Here is a 26356-nt window from a genome sequence, read left to right as displayed (position 1 = left end):
ATAGTTTCTTGACAAACCATATTAACAAAGCCTAACAAAATTAAGAATTCCTTAGCATCATCTAATATTCAACCCATCTTAAAATTTCTTAGATTTTCTAAGATATGAGGGAGGGGGTTATTTGCATGATCTAAATCATCCATAACCTTGCATTTAGTTGTTATGCCTCCTAAGTTCAAAATGGGGCTTTTAACTCTGCCAACTGACAGCTGTGAACTCTGAGAGAGTTGTGAGTTTGTCATTAGAGGGTTTGTGCTGGGAAAATTAATCTTTTAAAGCTCCATGTTAAACTCCCCCCTAGACGCTGAGCAGGGTGAGCAGTGGGCAAGAGGCTTTCTACCAAATGACCTCCGAGGGGCAACAAAGAGCCTCAGGGCAAGAACTGCTGTGGACCACCAGCACCCAGAGGACGCTGCCTTTAATATGTGTGTAAGCTCTCTTTGCGGAATAAGAGCAAACTGTTATTTTTCTTCCCCTTGAGACAAACATGCTGCCTGACACAGAGTAAAACTGAACAATATTTTATAAATTGCCATCATCTTCTGCATCGTTGGAGGAAGAAACGGAAAAGTCAAGCACTAAGAAAACGTCAGCATGGAGTCCCCACACATATGTATTTGCACCCCCACTCCACCAACCTTTTCTTAAAACAAGACTAGATTTTTCTTGCTTTTCAATTTCCTGCGTGTCCAATTCTCTGCTCCCCGTGTCCCTTGCAAAGGGTTGTTTACAGTTCATTTCTGATTCAAGTTTCATGGGAGGGCACTTCAAAGCATAGTAGAGAAAGCTATGAACTTTGATTAGAGTCCTGGGTTTGTTGTTATTTGAGGGCTTACCACATTGAGACTATTACTCTTTTAAAGAAAAGTACCTTCATGACTTTGAAAGACAAATACTCTGAGCCAGCAACCTCACCTATACCTACTTACCACATTTGTAAGGGATTTATAACTTGAATTGGAGTGATAGTCTTATCAGGGAGCCTCAAACTGTACTGTCTGGTGTGAATACCTGATTCTTCCTGACCGAACTTATACATCCAGAAGGCACATTGGTCTTTTAATGAACAGATAAAGCTAGTACCATCATGCCTTTCATAGAGTAAGAGTTAAATGAGTTGAACTAAAGGAATTTCTTTTAAGTACTCAAAATTTGTTTTACACTTCAAATATTGTCAGTTGTGGCAGTGATTTGATGGCTAACTTTTGAAAATCTTGAACTCTATGGTTCTTTGAAGCCCAATCTCCAACTTAATTAATCCCAATACTTGCATTACCAACCTGGCTTTGAGTAGAAGCACTTTTAGGAAAGCTATACTTTAAGAATTGAGTTATAAAACTTTCCCAATGAATAGTTGTGTGAGGTGGGTGGGTTTAGGGAGGAATTTGGATAGAAAGTTTAGCTACCCTTTCTTGAGCCCTTTCTGGGTGCCAGACACTTGTATTAATTCAACCATCTTCATAACCACTATGAAATTATACACTAGTATTCCCATTTTGCAGACTGGAATGCTGAGAATCAGAGAGGTTTTGTGATTTTTCTCCAATTCATACAATTAGAAACCAAGGGGTTGTAAGAATTGAACAGAATACTACCCATAAAAAAGCTTAGAATAGAGCATGGCACATAACAAGAGCCTATTTTGGTTAGTTATCATTATCGGGACTGCTGGTAATGTAAGAGATTTCATGAATAAAGTAACCTGGATTGGGGTCTTGTAGCTTGAGCACAAGTTGCATGGGCATTTAGGGGATGACACTGTAGCATAGGAAAAATGAATAGTCTATTTGGAGTGTGACAAGCAGTCAGGTGTAATGTGACTGTGAGGTTGGAGATAGAGGGATATGGTGAGAGATGTATCCAGGAAGGAAACCCAATGGTTAGGCCCTGGAAGATCATGCTATGAAAACTGGATTTGGTTTTTATTGATACTGTGATTTACATCAAAAAAGAAGATGAAATAGCCATATTTGTGTCTTGGAGTAACAATTCTTACAGCAGCATGAAGGATGGATTAGGGTCTGGAGAGAAAGGGGGGCACTAATGAGAGGCATTACAAACGTCAAGGAAGGATTAACGAGGATCTGATCCTGTCATGGTGAAAGTCGAACAGATAGGTTGAGGCAAAAGGACTTCGTGGCAGGTCCACTGGGGATTCAAGAATTAAAATAGTCCATGCTTCTAGTTCAGGTGATTAGAAGGATATTGATGCTAAATAACCACCACCAAAAATGTGGAATCCATGCTTCCCTTGGAGGTGTTAGCACTATCTCATCTTAGGACTTGGGCATCAGAAGGTACTGGTAATATCAGGTATTGAGGATCAACCTGAGATAGGCTTATCTCCAGGACAGCCCACTTTTTCTTTGCCAGTGCTGTTTCCGTCTCGGTTTGAGTAACTGCCATCAGAAGAGCAAAAGTTCCCCACTGGTCTTATGTCTCGTCGTAGTATTCTTGAAATGGAAGTGAAAGGTTAGAATAGCAAGAGTCACAGATTTATTCTCCAGTTTGTGGCAAATATTACCCTTACCATACTTACCATACTCTTACCTGAAGCAATTTATTTTCCTAGTGTGATACAAATTGTTTATACATTTCTAACACCTCTCTCCACAGAATATAAAAATATTGGTTTAATTTTCATATTGGTATTCATCAGCATTCTGGAAATCGAAAACAAGGAAGTAATTTAGCCGTCTCTGCTTGTTTACACACACACACATACATGCATACCCAGGACATAGAATTAAATGACAACTTAGGTCCTGGGAAAGCCTTTTGATTTGAGATTTCCAAGGATGTCCACCCTGCTCCCATTACATTTTTCTTTACCTTTGTTTTTTGGTTTCATGCCCTTTTTAATTAATCACAACATTGGGCAGCCAGACCCATTAACTGCATTTCTCATGTAGACCTTTCAGAGATGCAGTTGCAGATGCAATTTAATTTGCTGACCCATGATCGATAGCAATTAATAGCATCTCTTTAATCTTGTTGAAAGTTTGGTCTCTGGCTTCCAGTAGCTACCATCTCAAGGGAAAGGTATCCACACATGCAGGTGATTTAGCTCCTGGGCAACATTTGCCCTCAGCCGCCTACTTTTCTTGTGACTTAGGAGGCATTTCAGAAGGCACCACTCTCCAGGGCATTTTCAACTATCATGAGAAAGTTCATCTGGGCTCCAAGATTCTTCTGCTGCAAGTTCATCATGTAAATGTTATGGACCAGGAACTCTGACAAAAATACTAAACAGCACTGTTTAAATTCGGAATAGATTTGACTTTTTAAAGTGCATTGTTAATAAAGCAGGCTTATCAATTTTCCTGGGACTTCTCCATGTTGTCTTGTGGCTAAACCAATCACTGCAATCCAGTCTTTTCCTTTTATCAGTCATAGTAATTAAAGAGTTTGTTCATTTATTCAATAGGCAATGTTTCAACTAGGAAACTAGACACTGGTTAAAACTAAATAAGGCATTTTTTTCCAGCTTTAGGAGCTTATGGTCTGATGAGGCAAAGAGTAAGCCAAATTCACAGTGAGAGAGAGGAAAGTGCTGTGCTCTAGGTATGAATAGGTACACTGGGAATATTGGCAAAAGGCGGTGCATCATCATGGGCCTGTGGGAAGTCTTCCTGGGAGATGGAACGTGTAATATGAGTTTTAAAAGAGGAATAGACTAGATGAAGAATGAGGAAAGGAGCCAATACGCTCGTGCAGTATAGAACGTGAAGTTTCTACTGACAGCTCAAGTAACTGCCCCATTTTGCTGATAATGAAATCCATCCGAACTGGTAAATATGTGCCTGGCACCAAATCAAGGGCTTTGAAGAAATGAAAAAAGCAAAAACAGGCCACCTTCATACTATGAAGGAATCACTTATTTGTCTTGTGTCAAATAGCCCTCTTTCTTTATACTCAATTTGCTGACCAGTGGAATTCCCTCTAATTCTGGGTACCCAGTACACTGCAGTTTATCAAAACTCATCCTTCCATCTTAGCGGGAATTTGGGTAATGTCATCCTTCAATGGTGTTTGCATCTTTAGCCTCATTTATTGACTTTTCTTACTTGGTGTCAGATTCAACTGGGGAAACGGAAGGTTTTCCCCTTTCCCCAGGGGAAAACATCAGGAAACAAGCAAGAGATGTTTTTTTGAGCAAGAATCCCTTTGGAAATGACAACATGAGGATGGACATGCACTCTGTAAACTATAAGACTAGACCTGAAACCAATTGCCAAAAAGCTTCCTATGTCAAAATCTTATACACCAATAATGAAAAGATGTTAGACATCATCTTGCAGATAAGATTTGAGGTTACTGGATATATAAATATAAGGCATATGATTTGTACATTGCAAGTATAAAATGTCTAAGGTGCATACGCGTATATATTTGTATCTACGTGTCAATAGCAGCAGGTCCATATATCTATAGAAATGTAAATGGCTAGAGGCATTATGGTGGACTGATGGCTGGGTCATGGAGATCACATACCCAATACGCTCGCCTCCTCCAAGCTCATACACTCTGCTCCCACTTTTGTACCTAATGATTGCAGGCTTGTTTAGCCTACAGTAATTCTGATCCCACCTTTGCCTTACTGTGAAGCATTTCATTAGTTCTGCTTGTTCATAGATTTAATTTTCCATCCCTAATCATTTGTGGCTCATGTGGTCCATCGATTTCAGAGAGAAGCTGAACATGAGCGAAGGAGATTTGCAGGGGGGAATGAAAATAAGCTGTCGTGGAGCCTAAGATCATTGCAGTGACAATAAGATATATGTATAAAAAAGAAAACAGTATTTCTTATTAAATGTGCCAAATATTAACATGAACATACGGTTGGGGGTTTTGTTTGCTTTCGCTGGGGTTTTTCTCTCTCTCTCTCTCTCTTTTTTTTTTTTGCAACTAGATAATCATTTCCGTTTAAGAGGCCTTATCTTCCAGTTACCTGCTCGGTTTACTATCCGATGTGGCCCTGCAGGGCACCACTCCTAGAAGATGAACAGAGGAGGACTTCCCTGGGCATCCAGGTATGCCTGAGGATACTTGCATGCCCCTGGAGGAGGATGTTCTCCAAGCCGCTTCACTCATTTACATGAGACACAGTCCTATCCCGCAGGTTGCGCTGGCGCTACCTTCAGTTCTCAAGAGAACCCAGCAATGTTCCAGGAGTTTTTTACCACTCAGTTGCCTGTTGCTCAGCCTGACAAGTACTCTGCTCTCAGGAATGTTAACTTTAATTGCTTGAGCTTGCCTTAGAAAAACCACTTGTATCTTCCAACTCGTGAGCTACTGAACAGCTCTATAAGGCATACTTTGCATATAAATAGTAGTAAGAAAGGCCCCAGCATCATTCATGAGTGACAGCAGAGATGAGCAGTATCCCATCCCCCACGCCCTTTCTTCCAGCAGAGTGCTTTTCATACACAGCCAGGCCACTGGCTACCAAGACTCCAGACTCAGCATCCTATAATAGCTTCATTAGAACATTAGGACTGTTTTGTTTTGTTTTGAACAACCTTCAGCTATCCTCCAATGAGCAGGGAAACCAGGGTCACAGCAGCAAAGGTGTGAAATGATACATTTGAAAAGCATGAAGTAACTTAAGAAATAGGAGAGGTACACAGAATTATATTTCACAACACCAATGTAGCATGCAATGATACATTTCCCTTCTTTGCACTTGCCCAAGTAAAACAAGAACATACATCTGTAATCACATATTCCAGCCCATTGATTTGCTCTCACAGAAAATGGAAGGTTAGTCATCAAACTCACATCCCCATTGAAATGATGTCAACTCAGAAAAATATTCTTTGTTTACCATAAAATCTACATTTCAGTACATATAAACCCACTGTATGTAGACTGGCTATACAGCACCATACAGTTTTCTTCAGCTGTCTCCTGGAGAAATAAAAGGGCATATTGGAAATGCTTCATGCATGCGATGAAATATAACCTAGAAGCGTGTTCTCTAACCCTCCGCTCTGGCGCACAATGAGATACAGATTTTTTAAAACCATTTGGTTAGTTTGAGCAATTGCATACTTAGCATTATCAGACCGGAGTTTGAACTAAATAATCTGGTCCAAAGTACTTTTCTTGGGATACCCAACTTATGTCTATTGAGCTGAATCAAAGAAACCGGATCATTGTAAAGGCCCACTTCTTAATGGCTCTGTAGATATGGCCAGAGTCATGTTTGCAAGGGCAAATGCTTTCTTCCTTTATTCATTGTAAGTGAACAAAACAAAAATCTTTTATTGACTTACACTGTATATAAATAAGAGCACATATATCATAAGAACACTTATAACACAGGATGTATAGTGTGTACACTGGCACCCTCCTGTGACCCTTTCTAGTCCATACCCCCTCACCACCATCAAGGATAACACTACCAACAATATTCCCAAACAGCAAAATTCACTTTTGCCTGTTTTGAAACTGTATATATCAAATCATAAACTATCTTTTGAACCTGGCATCTTTCATTCAACATTTTGTTTGTGGGATTCATCCATATTGTTGCATCTCTTTATTTTATGAGAAAAAAAATCGATTTTATTGCTAGAACTACACCCTTAGGAGAAATTTATTTCCTAGGAGAAATGTAATTATTCAGATTAAAAATCTAAAATCTCATCCAAAGATCAGAGATGATGAAGAAATGGAAAATCTATATAAACTTGTAATTTTTTTCCTCTTAGAGTGATCTAATAATATACATTAATCTAGGAATTTACTGGACCTCTGCATTGGGAGCTGCTTCTAAGCAGAAGAAAATGTTAAAGAGCTCCAGTGTGACACTAAGTTTCTATTTTTGAAGGAGAGGGCTTGTTCTTTACTGTAGTGTTTTATCACTTCTAGCCGAATTTGTCGTTTATCACCTTCTGCCTCACTCTTCAGTAAAGTCTTATACTACCTAGAAAGAGGAGCAAGACTCCCTGACAGGTGAGCTCAGAAAGGTCAGATTGGAAATTGAGAAGGAAAAAGCATTATGACATCCAGGGTGGGGTCACTGGAGAGTTAGGAGTATTAACACATTTCCTGAGGGGGACAGCTCATCCTGGCAGGAATTGTGTGCTCTGTAATCTTTGCCTGGGAAACCTGGACCAATACACAATTCTCCACGCCTTCCTCTGGCTATCTGTTCTCCACTCCTCACTTCTCAGCCTAAATGCCATTCGGAACACCAACTTCACACCCTGATTGAGTTTGGTCCCTCAAGATGTTCTCCCATAGCCCCCTGGACTTCTCTTTTTGGAAAAATCCATGACTTTATAAGTAAATTATTCTTTGGTTGACCCTTCTACCAGGCTATACATTGACAAGACACTGAGCAGTGTGCCTGGTGCATAGCAGATCCTCATCTAATACTTCTTAAATGAGTAGATTAATAAAAGAACAAAATTAAATATTTCAGGAATCCTCAAGATACAAAATCAATTTTACTGCTAAAGCTTTGCATTTGTTTCCTCCTTTTTGCTGTTCTTATTTCAAGGAGGATATGTAAGTCTCTCTAAACAAAAAAATTCTTGAGTGTCACTATAAATACACTTTCTAAACACAAATTTTTTCCCTCATTTCCAGGAATATACACATTATAGGCTCCTTAGATAAGAGGCACAGCAGGTCAATTTTGGCTCCAAAACCCACCAAATAAATGGAAGTTCAGTAGAACAAACTTAGAAATAATCATATCACCCCATCTCAGATAAATGGATCAATGTAGATGATCAAAATGGAATCTTTAAAAAGACCTGTAACATCCACACCCTTCTGCTCATGTCTAGCAGGTCCATTTAAGATGTGATATTTGGGAGGGAGAAGAGACAGTTAAGGTGTTGTGTCTTTATGTTTCTTATGTTAATCTCCTGTTTTGTTTTGGTTTTTTCCCAAAGAAATTAGATGCTTTGGCTTCTCTACTTTCGAGATTCTTAGACTGTGAGGAAATTTACTAAAATGACCAAGAGAACATGTTAATACTCCCATATTAATATTCTCATGTTAATAAAGTGTTTGGGCTTTCTTCAAAAGTGATGCAGATGGTTACATGATGGGCCCAAGTCTTTGCAGTTATCGATGGCTGTGAATTACTTAATCTGATGGGCATTATTAACAATTTACAGAAAGGTATTTACATTTCTAATATTTGAAATGGTTTTATAGATGTTATTACATGTGATAGCAATAGTCCTATAATACTGGCAGTGCAATGGGTTTCCAAAAACTTTTAGCCGATGTCTTAAAAAATTAAGCTGAAACTTTGGTGTATACCCTTTAGGACTTAAAGAAAAAAACAAACTGCTTAAAACCAGTTTTCAACCTATAAGTTGAAATAACTTAATTAAGAATTCTTCCAAGTTTTTTTTTTTTTTTTTTTTTTTGCAATAGTCTACCCAATTCTCTAAAGCTCTCAGCCAAAGGAAAGGAAGTTCTGTGTAAAATGTATTCATTTAACTCAAAGACAGTTTAGGAAACATTTTTAATCATTTAACAAATGGAAGGCATTGGGTCTCATGTTGAAGGCACTAAGATGAAGACAAAATAGGCTTTTTATCAAAAACTTTATGGCCTAGTGAAGTAGAGACATGCACAAAACTGTCAATAAAATTTCAATATAGAGAGGTTTGCAGAGGATGTGATGGAGCATAAAAGAGGATTAATTACTTCAAATTGGATTTCAGAGAAGGCTTTCTGGAGAAAGGTTGCTGCAGCTGAGTCTTGAAAGAGGAACCAGGGCTGACTGGAGGTGGAGATAAGAGCAGGCCACTGCCTCCTGAGGAAAGGCTGGGAATAAAGACATGCAGTGTGAAGTAACATTGCAAGTATGGAGGGCAAATCCATGGTACACTCAGGATGAAAGGTAAAGCTAATAAGGCAGGGGCAGGCCAAGTCACGAAGGATCTGTGAGCCCCATTAAGAAGTTAGACATCAGTCGGTAGATGCTAAGAAACCACTAAGAGATTCTAAAGAGGGCGAGCTCCGTGGACCGATGTGTGTGTTATCGAGAAGATTCTGGTTCCAGCTACACCATGAAAATGCATCTGGGGAAACGGATACTACACTGGAAGCAGGATTAGGTGACAGCGGCTTTCAAAACAAGAGACAGTGAGATTCTGTACTACAGCATTGTTTCTAGGGACAAAAGAAGCGGGTCTACGTGAGCTCAATTTAGGCAATAAAATAATGAGGACTTAATTGAATATGGGAGCTGAGAGGAGGGAGCAGTGGAGCCCAAGAAAGACCTAAACTGCAAGGCTTCCCTTGTATAGGTTGGGGGTATGGCAATATGACAAATTAAACTTTTAGACATGTTGGGTTGTGGGTGACAGTACAATTTCTAAGGAGTTTTCCAGTAGTCCATTGGATATAGGAGTCTGAAGTTCAAAGTCAAACTCAAGATAGGTATATAGGCCAGAGAGTTCTAGGAATACAGAGGATAGTTAAAATCAGGAAGCAGGTAAGACTGCACAAGGAAAAAATATAGGGATGGGAAAATACCCATTGCAACAGAGAAACAAGCCAAATGAAGACACATGGGGACAATGATCAGGAGCTCAGAAATCTGTAGAGTCACACATTTTTTCGGTATTGTATTCATACTAAGGCCCTTACTCTGTGTTTCCAATGGTCAAAGTATTCATTAAATCTTGTCCACTTACATTTTAGAGAAGCAAAGCCAAGAGCTAATGATGGATCAATGTTGAGCAAATTTTAAGTGGCCTGAATGAAAACTGATTCTCCGTTATCTCAGAGAGATTCAGCAGAATGCCTTGGTGTTACCTAGCCATGTCGATAAATACATATAGTGCTGGATAAAGAGCGTGTGAGTAATCTATTCTCATACAAATAATTCTTACCTGTACGTGCTGAAATGCTCATTTCTCAGTCCATTAGGTTCAATTTAATGCATATAGAACATGTCTAGGATCGATAGGACTTTGAAGGTTTCATTTTTAATTTTACTCAGATGAAAAATTCTGAGCACTGCTTGCTAGTTCTAGCACTTACGCAGCATCAGCAACAGGCCCCGCAGGAAGCATGAGGCCAAGGTTAAAGCCCTTCCAAGTCAAGGTGCTATGATACCCAAAGAACCAATTTCACTGTATTGCAAGTCTTCTGGTATTTTATTGGCATGCCCAGAATCTGTGAACAGAAGGGGAGCACTGGGACTCATTTCAGTTGCAGATGTATAACTCTTGACATTAAATTTTCCTTAACTTTCACAAAATCCAAGGTTACCGTTTTAGCTTATTAGTCTTTAGCTAATTTTGTATCATGTACAAAAAAAAAAGCAAAAGTAGGGATGCTGTTTTCCTCAAAATACAAAAGACAACAGTGTAATGGGAGATGGGGGTTCCAGTTTCTGCTTGATTAGCAAGTGTGTGCTGAAAATTTTAAATAAATAAATAAAAAATAAATAAAAAACCCAGCTCTAATCACCTTTCCTCATGACTAAAGTAGCAGTTGCCTGTAGACAAAGGTGATGCCCCTCTGGCTAAGTGGCATTCCCTTAAATTGTTTCTTTATTGCTAACAATGAGTTTGCAAATCCCCAGCTATATTCATATCCTCATTTACAAAATGCAGATGAGGAGCAGGACAAGGGTTGGGATAACCAAAGGTACAGTATAGGAGCCCTCATCCTGGGCAGCAGCTCAACGATCATCCAGAAAATACCTTTGTGGCAAAAAGTCCCCCAAACCATTCTATTAGCCTGTGTGCCTTAAACACACCCTTTGCTGACACACCGTCCCTGGTGATCCCTGCATTGGTCTGGCCCAGTAACTTGCTGAAAGATGCTTCACCTTAATTTTGTATTTGTGTAGTACTTCATAGTTTTCGATGTGTTTTCAAATACATTATTTGAGATCCTCAGCAAACACTGCCATGTCAGCGCACCGACCACGGTTGCATACTGCAGAAACAGAAGCACCAGCAAGTTGAATGGTTTGCACGGAATTACAGAATTAATAAGTGGTGGAACCAGTCTAGAAGATGAGTCTTCAGACTTCTGGGTAAGTTTTATTTTCACTCTACCCCAGGCATCCAGTAAAAAATAAATAAATAAAATGAAATCACTGACGTCTGACTTAGGTGAGGAATCATGCCTCATGTCATGGAATTGAAGTAGTTTTCTTCATGTTTCCTAATTGGCTGGAGCAGACAACGGCACAAAATTGTCTTTCACATTCCTAGCACTTTTCTGAGACCCTCATTTCTCTCATCTTTTCACCTTCCAGACCTGGACTTAGTGCTCAGAATGCCTCAGAATCCTGACAAGAATCATTCCCCTCTCTTCCTAGCAAGCAAATTCCTCTAGTCCCTCCCAAGATACAAATGTGGCCTCCTCTCTGAAGATTTTTTTCTTATTTCTCCTTCAATCACTGATTGTTCTCTCCTCTATAAACTACCAGAGGATAACTTCGTTCATACAAATGTCACTCCTTACATTACTGTCACTCATTACATTATGTCTTAGTATTTCATTCCATCCATTTTTCCACTGGACTGTGAATTCCCAAAAGACAAGTACCTATGTGTCATCTTTGTGTCATCCACAAAATACCTCCAAGAGTCTCTGGCACGTAAGAGATGTTCAGGAAATATCTGGTCCATGGATCTGAGAACTTATAGTCTCAGGTGCTGGTGACCATGTGCCTGCTCCCTGCACAGTAAGAGATGAATATAAATGTAAAGAGATACTTTCAGAGAGAGGTCAATACTTAGCACAAAGTAATGAATCTCTCATGATGTAATATCAGACACTATGATAGGAGGAGAGGAATTTAGGGACAGCAGAGTCTTCCTATTGTTTTTCAAATCACATCACATAGGCAACTTCTAAGACCAATTCAAATAACTTCCAATCAATAAATATTTATAGTGGACATTTGACATTCATTAGGAATACTTCCAGAGTCCCCTACATATTCTTGAATTCCCTATTTCAGAACATTTTGCAAATGTTCTTCATTTTCTCCAGAACCATATTCTATTGAAAATCTGTTTCCTTTTATGTCCAAGCCACAATTTTACCACTTTTTAAATTTTTATTAGATCATACCTTATTTCACCTCTATTTTATACATAAAAAAATTCAGTTGTGTGCATTTGATGATAGTGTGCAATAAAGATCATTTGATAACAGAGAACCACAAAGTCACCATGAGACATTCATGCTGGGAGCAGCAAAATTTCAGGGCCCTCTGGAGGTCACTCGGGAAAATTCAAAACCACAAATGTTAGATCTGCAAATGCCAGGGGCTTAATGGATAATGAGTATCTATTACATGCAAAACATTGTGGTGAGTGCTGCAGAGAATTCAATATGCATAATTCCTCCTGTCCTAAACATTTTACTAATTAATCCAGTACCTCTATCTCTGTTGTATTACCATTTGAGCTTACATTTTTATTTAATAGGCGTTCCTAAAGAAATAGCCTAAAGGCTTCCAATCAACATGGTGCCTTGAATTAATGCTTCAACCTTTTCCATGACACACACAGAGAGTACTGAGAGATTAAATACTTTAAAAATATTGAAAACATGGACATCTTAAAAAATATGTAAATACACACAAGAGCTGGAAATAGAACAGAAACAGAAGTAAGTAGGGGCTATAGGCACTAAATCAACCAGATTCCAGAACTGTTTACAGTCAGACAGCTGCTATAGCAAACTACTACAATCTGGGTAGCTTCAACAACAGGAATTTATTTCTCAGTCTGGGAAATCTAAGATCAAGGGTGTCAACAGATTCAATTCCTGATGAAAGCCAACTTCCAGGCTTGCATATGGCCACCTTCTTGCTGCATGCTCACATGGCCTTTCCTCAGTGCATGCCCTACCCTCATGACTGCATCCGAGCCTCATTACCTCTCAAAGGCCCCACTTCCAAATACCAACACATTGGGGGTTAGGGTGTCAAAATATTTGGGGGAAAGAGGAGCAAAGAGCCCACAATAGCACATTCTCTTTTTTAATGGAAAATTTAAACCGGAAAAAGCAGTTGAGATTTTGATTCACATAGGATGTAGAGAAATACCTGAGCCAGACTAACTGCATTAAATAAAAGACCTGAAATAATATATGAGAAATATTAAAAAAGCTGAAAAAGCCATACAAATTCCCAGGACATTGGTCTATATGAAGGAATATACTTCATATGGGGGGCGAGGGGGCGTGTTGAAGAAGTAGAAAGAGTCAAGCAGGTAGGACCCCAGCCAGGTTGCCCAAAAGATCACAGTTGAGTCATACAGATGTTTCTCCAATATTATCATGGAACAAGAGCACAGAGGCATCAGTATGAAACTTGGTTTTAGATAAGGAGAAGCCACAGTCTGTGTAGAGTCTGTCTACAAAACCACAGACAGGAAAGAATGAGCACAGAGAACATGAAAAGGGACTGTCACTCAAGATAGAATTGCAAACTAAAATTTCAGGTATAAGATAAATAACAAAGCTAAAGGAAGAAAATGCAATTTTAGGAATGTCAAAAATGACTTTAAACTGGGTATATTTTATATCCTCAAAGAAATGAAGGAATAATTTTCATAAAATAGCAACACAAGTTATGAAACTAAAGCAGTCAGATATGAATCAAGAATGAGTAGATAAGAAAAAAGAATTAGAATTTTTAGAAATTAAAAATTAGCTAAAAATTTGCAAAAATAAAACTTAGGTTTTATTAGGTTATAAACAATTCCCTGGATACAGACAAAGTGAGAAGTAATTAATTTGAAGGCGGTACAAAAGTGTTCAGTCAGAATGAAGCAGAGAGAAATAAAGAAATAAAATATAACAGAAAAGCTAAGGTACAATAATGACAATGATAATGACGATGTTAAACTGCTTAACAAAAATATATATAATCAAATAGCAAACTTTCAAAGTAGCAGGGGGAAAACAAAGTTGAGAAGTAAGTATCAACTCATATCTCAACAATAAAAGCCAGAAAATAAGGTAGGGAAAAGAAAAAGCAAAAACAACGTGGTAACAGAAAATAAAAGATTAATTAAGTTCAAATAAGCCAGCAATAACAACAAATATAAACAGATTAAAATTACCTAATGAAAGACCATCAGAGGGGATACTTTTCATTTCAGCATTAATTTATTTTTGAGAGAAACACTTTATAATAAAGTTTAAAGGAACTGGAAAAGACAAAATCAAAATTACATTTATAATAATATGAGGATGTTATCGGCCATTTTTATTGTGTTGACATGTCTACTGATATTATAATAACACTAGTGGGTAAACTGCTAAAACAAAAGCATTGACACTAAACGGTACTCATTGGCGTTTTCTATTTTACTACCATCCACTTGCAGAAAACACCCTCCCAGAAAGCCAATGTTACTTAAGGACGACCTCCATGAAGCAGTGGTATTATTTTATTAAATTAACCAATGTATATGTACATTTTTAGTATTGATGTGACAAAATGAGAAGTACACATAAGGCACTTTCTGCTGCATACTGATAAACTCAAGTTAACTTGAAAAAATCACTGTTTTTTTGAATTGTAAAATTACCATTTTCCATGGAACACCACTTTTACTTGAAAGAATGACTAATGGACAAATTATGGCTATCAATGTTTGGTTGTGGCATACATTTTTTCAAAACATGAGGTAGTGAATCTGTCACGTTTAGGAAAACTGACAACTAACAACACCTATTGCCAGTTGATAAAATTTAAGCTTTTAAGTGAAAATGAGAATTTTGGAAAACTTATAATCATGACCATGAGCTTGATAGTGTCCCAATGTTTAAAGACTGTTCTGATGAGATAGGTGGTTATATTAAAGAATATGATTTTTGTTGATGCTGTATAATGAAATTTGTCACGTAGAATATCTACGTAACTCAGTGAACCAATATTTTTCAAATGATAATGCATAGTGATAAAAAAAATCAAGCACAGGTTAAAAGATCTATTCAAAATGCAAAATAATCCAATTCAATATAACAAAGTACACATAGGTTATTGATATGATTTCAGATTTCACCTTGCCACTGTTAGTTTTGGTGTACTACTAAAGGAAAATGTCAACAATTACCATCTACCATTCCCACTGTTCAACATTTCATTAGATTTTCCAATCAATTAAAAAATAATTTTAAAAGGATATAGGAATTGTACAAAAAGACATAACTGTCATCATTTGCAGGTGATATAATTATCTACACCAGAAAATTCAAGAAAATATCAGACAAACTGCAAAAACTAACAGAGTTTTGTAAAAGGAACAGGCAAAAATTAACTGCATCCCCATCTATAGTTACACTCAAATAGGAAATGTAATAGAAAATGTACACTAACGATCAACAACTATAAGGTACCTAAGCATAACACTAACATGTCTTGCATGCCATTAACTAAGGACTTAAAAAATTTTTTAAAACATATACCATGTTCATAAAGGGAATATTATAAAGAGAAAATTATCCTCCAAATTACCCACAACTTCAATAAAGTTATCAAAATCTCTTAAATGCTTTATGAAATTAAAACTGATTCTCAAACTCCTATCAAAGAAAATGTCTACAGTTTTAAGGGACATTTAATAGTGATGGCAAACAATAAAAGGTACTCGATGAGAGATAAAACAAAAGATCTACATGAATATTACAAAGAAATCTTAAAAGTTTTTTGAAAGGAAGACTTAAATATATGATGAAATATGCTATTTGCATGAAAATGAAAATTAAATATCATAAACATGTGTTCCCATATTAACATGTAAATTCAATGAAAATACTAGAAGAATATTTTAGGAGACCTGATAAACTGATACTAAATGTGTTTATGCAATAACAGCAAATAATAGCCTTCTCTATAAATTGGGCACTTTTCTAAAAACTTCACACACAATTCTTTAATACCCATAAAAACCATATCTACAAGGTAGATACTATTTCATCCCTATTTTACATATGAGAAAGCTGAGGCACATAGAGATTAAAATCTTATACAAGGTCAGACTAATAGAACAAAGATTTCTCTGCAGCTGATCTCTAGTGTGTTCTTAAGCACTATCCCATACGGCCAAGATTGCCAAAATTACTTTGTGGGTATCAAGTTTGAATATGGGGAGGTAGCTTTATTACTATACCTTGACAGAGTATAGTATTTATGCATAAATATGTAAATAGACCAATGACACAAACTGAAGAACCAATAAACAGCCTACACATTTGATTTATGAGAGGACAATTTAGATCAATGAGAAATGAAAGACAAACCAAAAAAAAAATTATCAGAGCAAATGAAATAAAATCCCTACTTAATTCCATAATTCCAAGAGGATTAAATGTTAAAATAGAAGTAAAAACCTTAACATGTTTAAAATAAAATTTATGAAAGCATTTATAAACTTGAGGTAGGAAATAATTTTAAACACACAGAGCAAAAACTATAAACTAAGAATGATAAACTTCCCTATGTTAAATTTAACTTCTTACAACAAAATATACCATTAAACCAAGTGAAAAGACAGGACGAGTTGGGAGAAGACGCTTATCATTCATAACCAACAAATAATTAGTATCTAAAATATATAATAAACTCTTAAAAATCAATAACAAATAGACCAACAGCCCAAGAGAAAAATGGTCAGAAGCACAAGGAGAATTTCAAATAATAAGGAACACAAATGGTGAAAAAACATAGGGAAAGATGCTCAATCTAACTGGTAATCAGAGAAATGTAAATATTAATGACCAGTGGTGTGTGGAAGGAAACCAGTTTGAACCATCATGCTAGAGCTGATTGTACCCATCACTCCCCAACTCCACATTGTCAACATTCAGTGAAGTCATATTAGTAACTTCATACTGGCCTTTCCTCAGTGGTGGAGGTGGCAGTATCTACACTAAGCAAATGGACAGATGCTGCAAATTAGAACTTTTTTTGTGTGTATTGCCAGCTTACCAGCATACAGACATTATTTTAAACCTGTCCAATGAACAAATTTAAAATGTAACAATACCAAGTGTTATTATTTTTATTATGTTATGTTAATCACCATACATTACATCATTAGTTTTTGATGTAGTGTTCCATGATTCATTGTTTGCGTATAACATCCAGTGCTCCATGCAGAACGTGCCCTCTTTAATACTTATCACCAGGCTAATCCATCCCTCCACCCCCCACCCCTCTAGAACCCTCAGGTTGTTTCTCAGAGTCCATAGTCTCTCATGGTTTGTCTCCCCCTCCGATTTCCCCCCCTTCATTTTTCCCTTCCTGTTTTTTTTTTTTTTTTAACATATAATGTATTATTTGGTTCAGAGGTACAGGTCTGTGATTCAACCAAGTGTTAGTAACAAGGACGTAAAGTAATGGGAACTCTCATACTCTGCTGATTGGTTTGTAAAGTAATTTAACTACTTAAGAGAATAATTAGGCAGTATTTGTAAAATTAAAGGCATATTTATCCTATGACTCAGCAATTCCACTCCTGGCCAAATAGAGAAACTCTTACAAGTATGTGCAAGGACACATGTTTAAGTATGTTCACAGCAATACTGAGGGCCATGGCCAGAAAAATCAGAAATATCTTCAATATCCACCAAGAGGGGAATGCATAAATAAACCATGATGTATTTATACAATGGCATACTATATAGCAGTGAAAATGAGTGACCTAGAAAAGCATATATCAACTTAAATAAATCTCACAAATACATTAAGTACAAAAAGCAAGTTGCAGTAGAATACATAAAGTATAATAGCTTTCATATAAAATTTTTAAATATGGAAACAATACTATATGTTCTATATGGCTGTATATGTGTACATATACATGTATAGTGTATTTATATACATGTATATGACATTTTTTAATTACATCAGATTGTTGGGGCACCCGAGTGGCTCAGTCGATTAAGCATTTGACTCCCAGTTTGGGCTGAGGTCATGACCTCAGGGTCCTGAGACCAAGTTCTATGTTCAGTGTAGAGTCTGTTTGAGATTCTCTCTCCCCCTCTGCCCCTCCCTCCCACTCACAAGCACTCAATAAACAAAAAAAATTTTATAAGAAATTACATCAGATTTCTAAAAACTTAAAAATATGACAATACCAAGGATATGGGGAAATACTAATTCTCATATGCTGTGAGTGTATGATTTGGTATCACCCACTTAAAGATCAATTTGACAATATTTAGTGAAAATGGAGAAGTGCCTCCCTCTAACCTATCAATCTGGGTTTTAGGTGTATTAATCTAAAGAAAACTCTTACAAATATACACACACAAAAATTTCTCAATGATTTCCATTGCAACATTACTTTGTGCAGAATTATTTTTACTAGACAATACAGTGAAAATATTAAAATATGGCTTGAAGATAGCAGGAAGGGAAAAATGAAGGGGGGGAAATCAGAGGGGAAGACGAACCATAAGAGACTATGGATTCTGAGAAACAGAGTTCTAGAGGGGAGGGTGTGGGGGGATGGGTTAGCCTGGTGATGGGTATTAAAGAGGGCATGTTCTGCATGGAGCACTGGGTGTTATAGGCAAACAATGAATCATGGAACACTACATCAAAACTAATGATGTAATGTATGGTGATTAACATAACATAATAAAATTAAAAAAAAAAAGACATGCAAATGCCCAGCAGATATATGGAGAGGTGGTTAAAATCAGTAATTATCAGAGAAATAAAAAATCAAAACTTCATTCTATTTTGGATGGCTATTATAAAACCAAACAAAGGACAACAAATGTTGACGAGTATGTGAAAAAAAATAACCTTTGTTAACTACTGGCAGAAATATGATACAGTTAAATGATTTTGTAAAACAATATGGAAGTTTCTAAAAATACTAAAAATAGAATTAGAAGAATTCTAATATCTGTCTTTCTATGTTTATTGTAGCATTTTTCACAAGAACCAATACATTAGAGAAATCTAAATGTCTATTGTAGATGACTAAAGAAAATGTGGCATATCAATACAATGGTAAATTATTCAACTGTATTAAAAAAAAAGTTTACCTTTTTACAGGTATAAACCTGAAAGACATTAAGTGAGATAAGCCAGACGGAAGGAAAAATAGGACATAAGATTTACATGAGGAATGTAAAATGGTGAAATACATATTGCAGAAAGTAGAAGAGTGGTTTCCAGAAGCTGTGAGGAAGGGAAAATTGGGTGGTACTAGTAAAATTGTACAAAACACTTTTATGGTATATTCTCATCTAACTCATCTAGTTCTATACCTAATTATCTACATTTTTTGTATGTCAGGAAAATTCAAGTATATAAAAAAATATGGCTTGAATATAAACCAAATTAATGCTTGTGTTTGCCTTGGAGGAGGAGTTAGAGAATGATCTATAAGTGGAATTTCAAAAGAAATATCTGTAATGACTTATTTTTTGAAGAAAAAACCTGAAGGAAATGTAGTATGTTAACATTTGTTAAACTTGGATGGCAGTTAAATGGGTGTTCTATAAGCATTTTTTGTTTATATTTTTTTTCATTTTTAAGAGAGGTTTTATATATATCCATCCCTCAGCTTCCTAAAGTTGTTTTTTGGGAGAAGAAAACCCACTAAACTTGGAATCAAACACCCAGATTATAATTGAAGCTCTTCTACTAGAGAGTTGTGTGTTCATGGACAAGCCTCCTGAGTTTTTACATCGAAATGTGGTAACTCCCTCACAGAGGATGGTTAAATACTACATCCTGAGCTACAGGGCCACGGACACTGGCCAACTGTGTGTATTAGTTTGTTAGGACTGCCATAGCAGTGGACCACTCCCTACATGGCTTCAGCAACAAATGTATTGTCTCATAGCTCTGGGGACTAGAAGTTCAAGATCAAGGGGTCAGTGGGATTGGTTCCTTCTAAGGGCCATGAGGGAAAGATCTGGACCAGACCTCTCCTCTTGCTTTGTGGATGGCTGTCTTGTCCCTACATCTCTTCACAGTGTCCTTCCTCTGGGCATGTCTGTTCCAATCCATCCCTTCTTATAAGCACACCAGCCATCCTGGACTCAGACCCACCCTCATGGCCTCATTTTAACTTGATTACCTCTGTAAAGACTTCATTTCTGAATAAGGTCACATTGTGAAGTACTAGGCAGTAGGACTTCATATGAATTTTGGGAGGACACAATTCCACCCGTAACACCCGCCACACATAGTTGATACCTAGAACACATATAAAGAAAAAAATGTTTTAAGAATATAAAGCTCATCCCCAACAAAAGTGACTTTAATTTATTGATACTAATTCACTGGTCAAATGTTAGGAGGCAGGGCTGATGAGTGGTGGAGTGAGGTTTTTCATTTTAGCTCCTTCCTTTTCAGATGCATTAGGACACCTGTGCCGGTGAGTCCTGTGGCCCAACAAAATGATGGACCTGCCAGCTTCTCATGTGTCATGCACATCAGTGTGCTGGTGGTTGGCGAGGGCGGCGGGGGGAGTGGGGAGGAGGCATGGAGGATAATGCTAGTAATGCCAAGATCCTATGTTTGATTCCCATCAGAGCTAATTAGCTTCACTCAACCCTACACGTAGCCGGCCACCTTGCTGTTGCCTGCTGACCCACAGAACAACTGAGGCCAATCAAAAACAGGGCACTGGCTGTTCAAAAAGCCTTAACTTCTAGTCTGAATCCCAGAATCTATAACCTAAGAGCAGGAAAGAGGCAATGGGAAGCTACCTGTATCCCAGTTCAAACCATAATTCTCATGTTATTTCAGAACTCGGTGACCAGGTGATTAACATCATGCAAAAAAAAAATCTTCACAGAATTCAACAGTCTACACAAACCAATTGATGGGAACAGCAAACTCAGATAAAATGACCTCAAGATGTCATGGCCTGGGGTTAACTACACTCTTCTTGTATGACCACTTTTCTACCTAATTAAAATTATCATATTAAAATAATTACAAATAAGTTTTAAACTGAATAATCATTGCTTACAAATATTTTATTCCCATTTATCAACCATTCCAGCTTTTTCCTCGTAAGCTACTGTAAACTGCACCTCCAAAAAAGCCTATTATGTCTCTCTCTTGCTTCTTGTTTCTTTAGGTCAAATCTTGGTTGTAAATAAAGACAAGGGCCTTCACATTCAAACACAGAAGACAGTAATAATGTTCCTAGTTTCTCATGAAAACATTCCAAATTTCTAAGTTCTTCCTCTTTAAAGTGAGAAACTCTTAGCTTCCTCCTACTTCAGGTACTCTAAGCCTAGAAATGATACGGAGAAATCAGCTAGAAATACAATACACTGGATTCCTCAATACATAGATATAATTTAGGGGGACATTATTTGCATTTTCCCCCTTGTTAATATTCTCAGAATTATGACCACAGAGCATGTGTATGAGAGTATTCTTTTGATTGCAAGTAATAGAAACCTATTCTAATCTAACAAAAACCAGGGATTTTTGACCTCTCATAATTCCAAAGTCTACTTCAGGCACTACTGGATCCAGGTGCTCAAGCTTCAGGCATCTGTCCCATTCCACTTCTCAGGTCTATTTTCTTAAAACAGGCCGTTGTTTTAAGAAAATAGACCTGAGAAGTGGAATGGGACAGATGCCTGAAGCTCCAGATTTGCTCCAATACGAGCTCTCAAATCACTTCCCGCCAGTTTAGCAACACCAGAAACAAAAGATAAAACTTCTCTTTTCCAAAATTTCCAGCAGGAATCCCAAGTTTCATTATTACCTACCTATCCCTGAAGCAGTGTATCCAAGCAGATGTTGGGCTCTCATCTGTCTGATCCATGTACCCAACCCCAGAGCCTAGGAGAGGGATCAAACTCCACCCCAACCATATGGATAGAAATGGGTGAGAACTCATACCCCCAAAGGATAATTGGGGTGCTGTTATCAGAAGGGGAAATGGCAGGCAAAACCAATAGATCTCTATTGTCAGAGTCTTAAGTTATTTCAGAAAAAAATACTATTAGTCACAAAGAGGGTGGAGTCAAAGATGGCAAGCTCAGTACAAACTCATCATCATAACTGGAAAAAAATTAATTAAAAATCCATTTTCTGCTGCTGGAGGGTCAGCACTGCATTATCATATGGACATGTAATTATGATAAGTCACAGTGATTTATCATTTGAAAGCGGCTCAGTAGGTATGAGAAAACAGCAGATGAAGAGGGACACTGAAAGGCTATTTAACTCATTCCCCAGCCACTGATAAAAATCACACCTAAGCCTTCAATTTTTGAAGACCTGCAGAAGCAAGGTGCTATCATAATCATTCCATTATAATTAAATTATTAAGAAAAATGATATACATTTCCTCTCTAGCCCTCTCCATGCAAGGGAATACCTCCATCTGTACATGTCATTAATTAATTTTTTGGTAACAATTAGTTTCAATGCTCCTGTGAGGAATGCTTAATCTTTCACCAGGGTAAAATGAGGCACTTGGATAAAAATGTTGCTTCTGGGAGGCATGAATTTCCAGCCCTGATAATGACTTTTGGAACAAAAATGTTCCCTCACCCCAAGGACTATTCACATGGAATTCAAAAGGCTATAAAAGAGATGACCTCACTAGGTGGACTCTTTCAGCTGCCAAATAGGACAACTCTCCTATTTGAAACATGGCCCTTTGGATTATCTGTTTAGCGGTAGAGTCAGCCACAAGAATCAGGCATTTTTTGCTCCTGTTGTAATACTCTATCATAATTAATGACAGTGTCACACTGTACTTAATATAAATTAATTCTATGTTTGTCCAAATAACCCAGTACAATTTAAGTTTCCTGCGTAGCCAGGTTTTTGCATGCATTATCTGGAAGATGGAAAAGACATTCCTCCACAGAGGGTTTTGTTGTTTTTTTTTTTTTAAATCAGAAATTAAATAAATAAAGGGCTCACCATATGTACAGCCTGGGACGTTGTTTGCAGCATTTAGCTGGGTCAGATTATCAAGTTTCATTATTTGATACATTTTTCAGGCTTGCAACAGAGTCGCAAAGAATTGATGGGAGCAGCAAATTCATTTTAAAATGGGTTTATCGCTTCATCAGGTATTCATTTAAGCAGAATCTACAGCATAACTGGATCTCTTTGGCCCTATGTGACATGTTTTTCCAAACGGAATGATAATAAGTATAGAGATATAATATGTAGTTAAAGACTTCCCATCTCGGGTGCCTGGGTGGCTCAGTCGGTAAAGCGTCTGCCTTCGGCTCAGGTCATGATCCCAGGGTCCTGGGATCGAGTCCCACATCGGGCTCCCTGCTCAGTAGGGAGCCGGCTTCTCCCTCTCCCTCTGCCTGCCTGCCTGTCTGTCTGCTTACTTGTGATCTCTCTCTCTGTCAAATAAATAAATAAAATCCTTAAAAATAAATAAATAAAGACTTCCCATCTCCACGAGGCACCTAGATATTTAAAGAAATTATTTTCATTCTAAAGCCACTGCTCCCTAGAGGATCAATGGCCAGCCCTTTTAGGGCCCTGCTAAAGAGAAATCTAGAGATGCCACAATCTCTTCTGTTTGAGGCTAACAGCTATGTTATAGAGAAACCATCATAAGGGATTTAGCTTCTGGTGAGAAAAAAAAAATTATAAATTGAGCATTAAATAAGTATTATAATACATTTTCTTAGAGCTGCTAAACCAGATCAAATAGGAAAATGACATGAAATTAGTTGAGAATATAAAATTATGATACCAAAAAGAAATGTTATTAAGAAACTTCAAACTATTTTAGATTTCCAGAGCATCATAAATTATGCAGGCGAGATGCACACCAATCCAAAATCTACAAAATCTAACTTCTAGTCTCAGAGATTGTTAATTTGCCGAGTTCTTATAGAATGTCTCCCATTTTTAATGAACTCTATCATGACGTCCCCCCAAAATTCACTTCAACATATAAACTGTTGATTTTCCAAATATGTATTGAAATTATATTTGGAAAATATAAAAAGCAACAGGTGGTATAGTGGTATGTACAATTGGTCTATATAACAAAGGCTTCTTAGTTAACAGACTTCATGTCATCATCTAGAATAGCATGGACACGATAATGTGTAAAAGGTCACCCTTATTATTAATAATGCTTTTTTGAAGATCTGCTTAGATCTGCTACTTAAGTGTACTAGGAATCCTGCCCCCACAGTCTAGATGACTGGTTGTCAACCTTGACTGCACATTAGAATCACCTGGAGAGCTTATACAACACATCATGACCAGGCCAATTAAATCAGAAGGTTCACTAAGGATTGGCGCCAGGCACCTAGGTGTTTCCAGTGTGCAGTCAAAGAGCCAGTGGTTTAGAGCAGTGGTTCTCTAAGTGGGGTGCCTAGAGCAGCAACCTCAGCATCACCTGGGATTTTGTCAGAAATACAAATCAGGTCCCAATCCAGACCACTGAATCAGAAACCCTGGGGGAACTGGCAGTATAGAGCAGATGGTACAGTGATTCTGATGAATGCTGAACCACTGATCTAAAATTTGAAACAGCCCATCTAGAGAAAGTTTGGATCTGCAGAGCAGACACACTTACCTAGGACTGTCACCTCTCACTGGTCCAAAGTGGAAAGTGCAGAAAGCCAGGGGTAGATCCAGGCTTTGAAGAGCTTGAAGTCAGTACAATTTCAAGACCTTTTTCAAGAAACCCAAGAAATACAAAATTAGGTACAAAGTAAATACCCATTTAGAATCAGAGAAATCACAAATTTTAAAAATTTCATGCTAAAGAGTATCACATACCAAAACATAATGCTTTTATTAATTTATTTCCTGAGACTCCCCTCTAACATTCTTTTCCTACATTTCTCTTCACATAATATATTGTTATTGTCTTTTCATAACAAAAATTGTATAATATTTTCTACAGGGATAAAAATAATGATTCATTCTTTCCTCTAGCATGATGATTTTTTTTTTTCTTTTCGAGTTTAGAAAAGGTATCTTCGAGGTGATGGTTGTTGAATTTGGGAAGACCCCTACCAAGGGAAACCTCTGTTTTAGGGCATTGTAGGTATTTCACTGCAGCAACTCACCTTAAATACTCTTTGAAGAGTCTCTAACCAAAGTCTTAGAAGTAGTCTTTGCAGATGAGGAGAGTAATGCTTTATTCACTTTATGCTAAATCTACTTTGTACAGACTTTATTTTTTTATTGTTATGTTAATCACCATATATTACATCATTAGTTTTTGATATAGTGTTCCATGATTGTTTGTGCATAACACCCAGTGCTCCATGCAGAACGTGCCCTCTTTAATACCCATCACCAGGCTAACCCATCCCCCTCCCCTCCTCCCCTCTAGAACCCTCAGTTTGTTTTTCAGAGTCCATCATCTCTCATGGTTCGTCTTGTACAGACTTTTGATAGATTAACTTCCCCAATCAACCCACCACCTAGGTAACTCATTCTACTTCTGCAGGAAGGAGGAGGAGAGGGTACAGACAACTAGGACCATTTAGGAAAAATTCCTCCTGATGAAAACAAGATGAAGAGAATCTTGTTCCCCTGAAAGAGGAGGGCAGCTTTGGGGGTTATCTACACATGGAGAAATTGTGCAGTCAACTGAGGTCACATGACCAGATTCCCTTCTATTTCTCTAAAAAGTGTGATGCTTTTGCTTCTGAAACTGGGAAGTCCAAGTGGGGTCTAGCCTAATTTTACAGATATCAAAGTAAAGTCAAGATGTATACTGATGGCATTGGGTGCCAAAGCCTGTTCCCTACTTTTGTGAGGTTTGACTATTCAAAAATAGAGTACTGAAGATCATAACCAGATATGTTCTGGATGAGAATTATCATTTGTACAGGGTTCAAAATGGGTATTTAATTTGGTTTACTCTCAAATCATCAAATAAGCAGAACATGGGATGTATGGAGGACAAAGATGCAAACACTGGTACAAAGCAATAAATAGCACGGCCTCCCCTGCCGCCTCCTTGGGGTGCAGCTGAGGAGAACCAACCAACCATCACATGAAAAGAGCTTGAATTGTGGGTTTGCTGCTTTTTATACCCCCAGCCACTTCAGCACTCAGATACACCTGATTTAATATATAAAAACAGTAACTCTGCCCCTGAGAGAACACTTGTCCAGGTTTCAGTTCTTAAAATTCCTGCCAGCTAGCACAAAGACAACCTCTCTTTACAAGCACCTACTTTATGGACTCAGGAGCTTTCCATATTTGTCCACTCATGGGCAGAGGGCCCGGAGTATAGCAAGTGTCCCACAAATATTTGTAAGATGAATGAATAGATAAGCTTAATGTTTGCAGGATGATAAGATAGGATGGGATAAGTACATACATGAGAAATAAAAAAGTGTCCCTGGTACAGTGTTTTCTTTTAATTTGATGGTTTGATAA

General features: G+C 37.4%; 1 long non-coding RNA gene across 1 annotated transcript; it reads right to left on the bottom strand.

The window, feature by feature from the left end:
- Nucleotides 1-1969: 1969 nt before the first annotated feature.
- Nucleotides 1970-24623, bottom strand: LOC141374641 (uncharacterized). The gene is made up of 3 exons (XR_012381682.1): nucleotides 24531-24623; nucleotides 20070-20188; nucleotides 1970-2663 (listed from the first exon to the last, which is right to left on the bottom strand). It is a non-coding gene; the product is annotated as an uncharacterized lncRNA (long non-coding RNA).
- Between the last annotated feature and the right edge of the window lie 1733 nt (nucleotides 24624-26356).

This window comes from Callorhinus ursinus, unplaced genomic scaffold (genome assembly GCF_003265705.2).
Source record: "Callorhinus ursinus isolate GAN/ISIS: 27379988/994484 unplaced genomic scaffold, GSC_fseal_2.0 scaffold2, whole genome shotgun sequence".
Lineage (NCBI taxonomy): Eukaryota > Metazoa > Chordata > Mammalia > Carnivora > Otariidae > Callorhinus > Callorhinus ursinus.
Note: the sequence above shows the minus strand (reverse complement) of the source record. Positions and strands in the feature narration are given on the sequence as shown.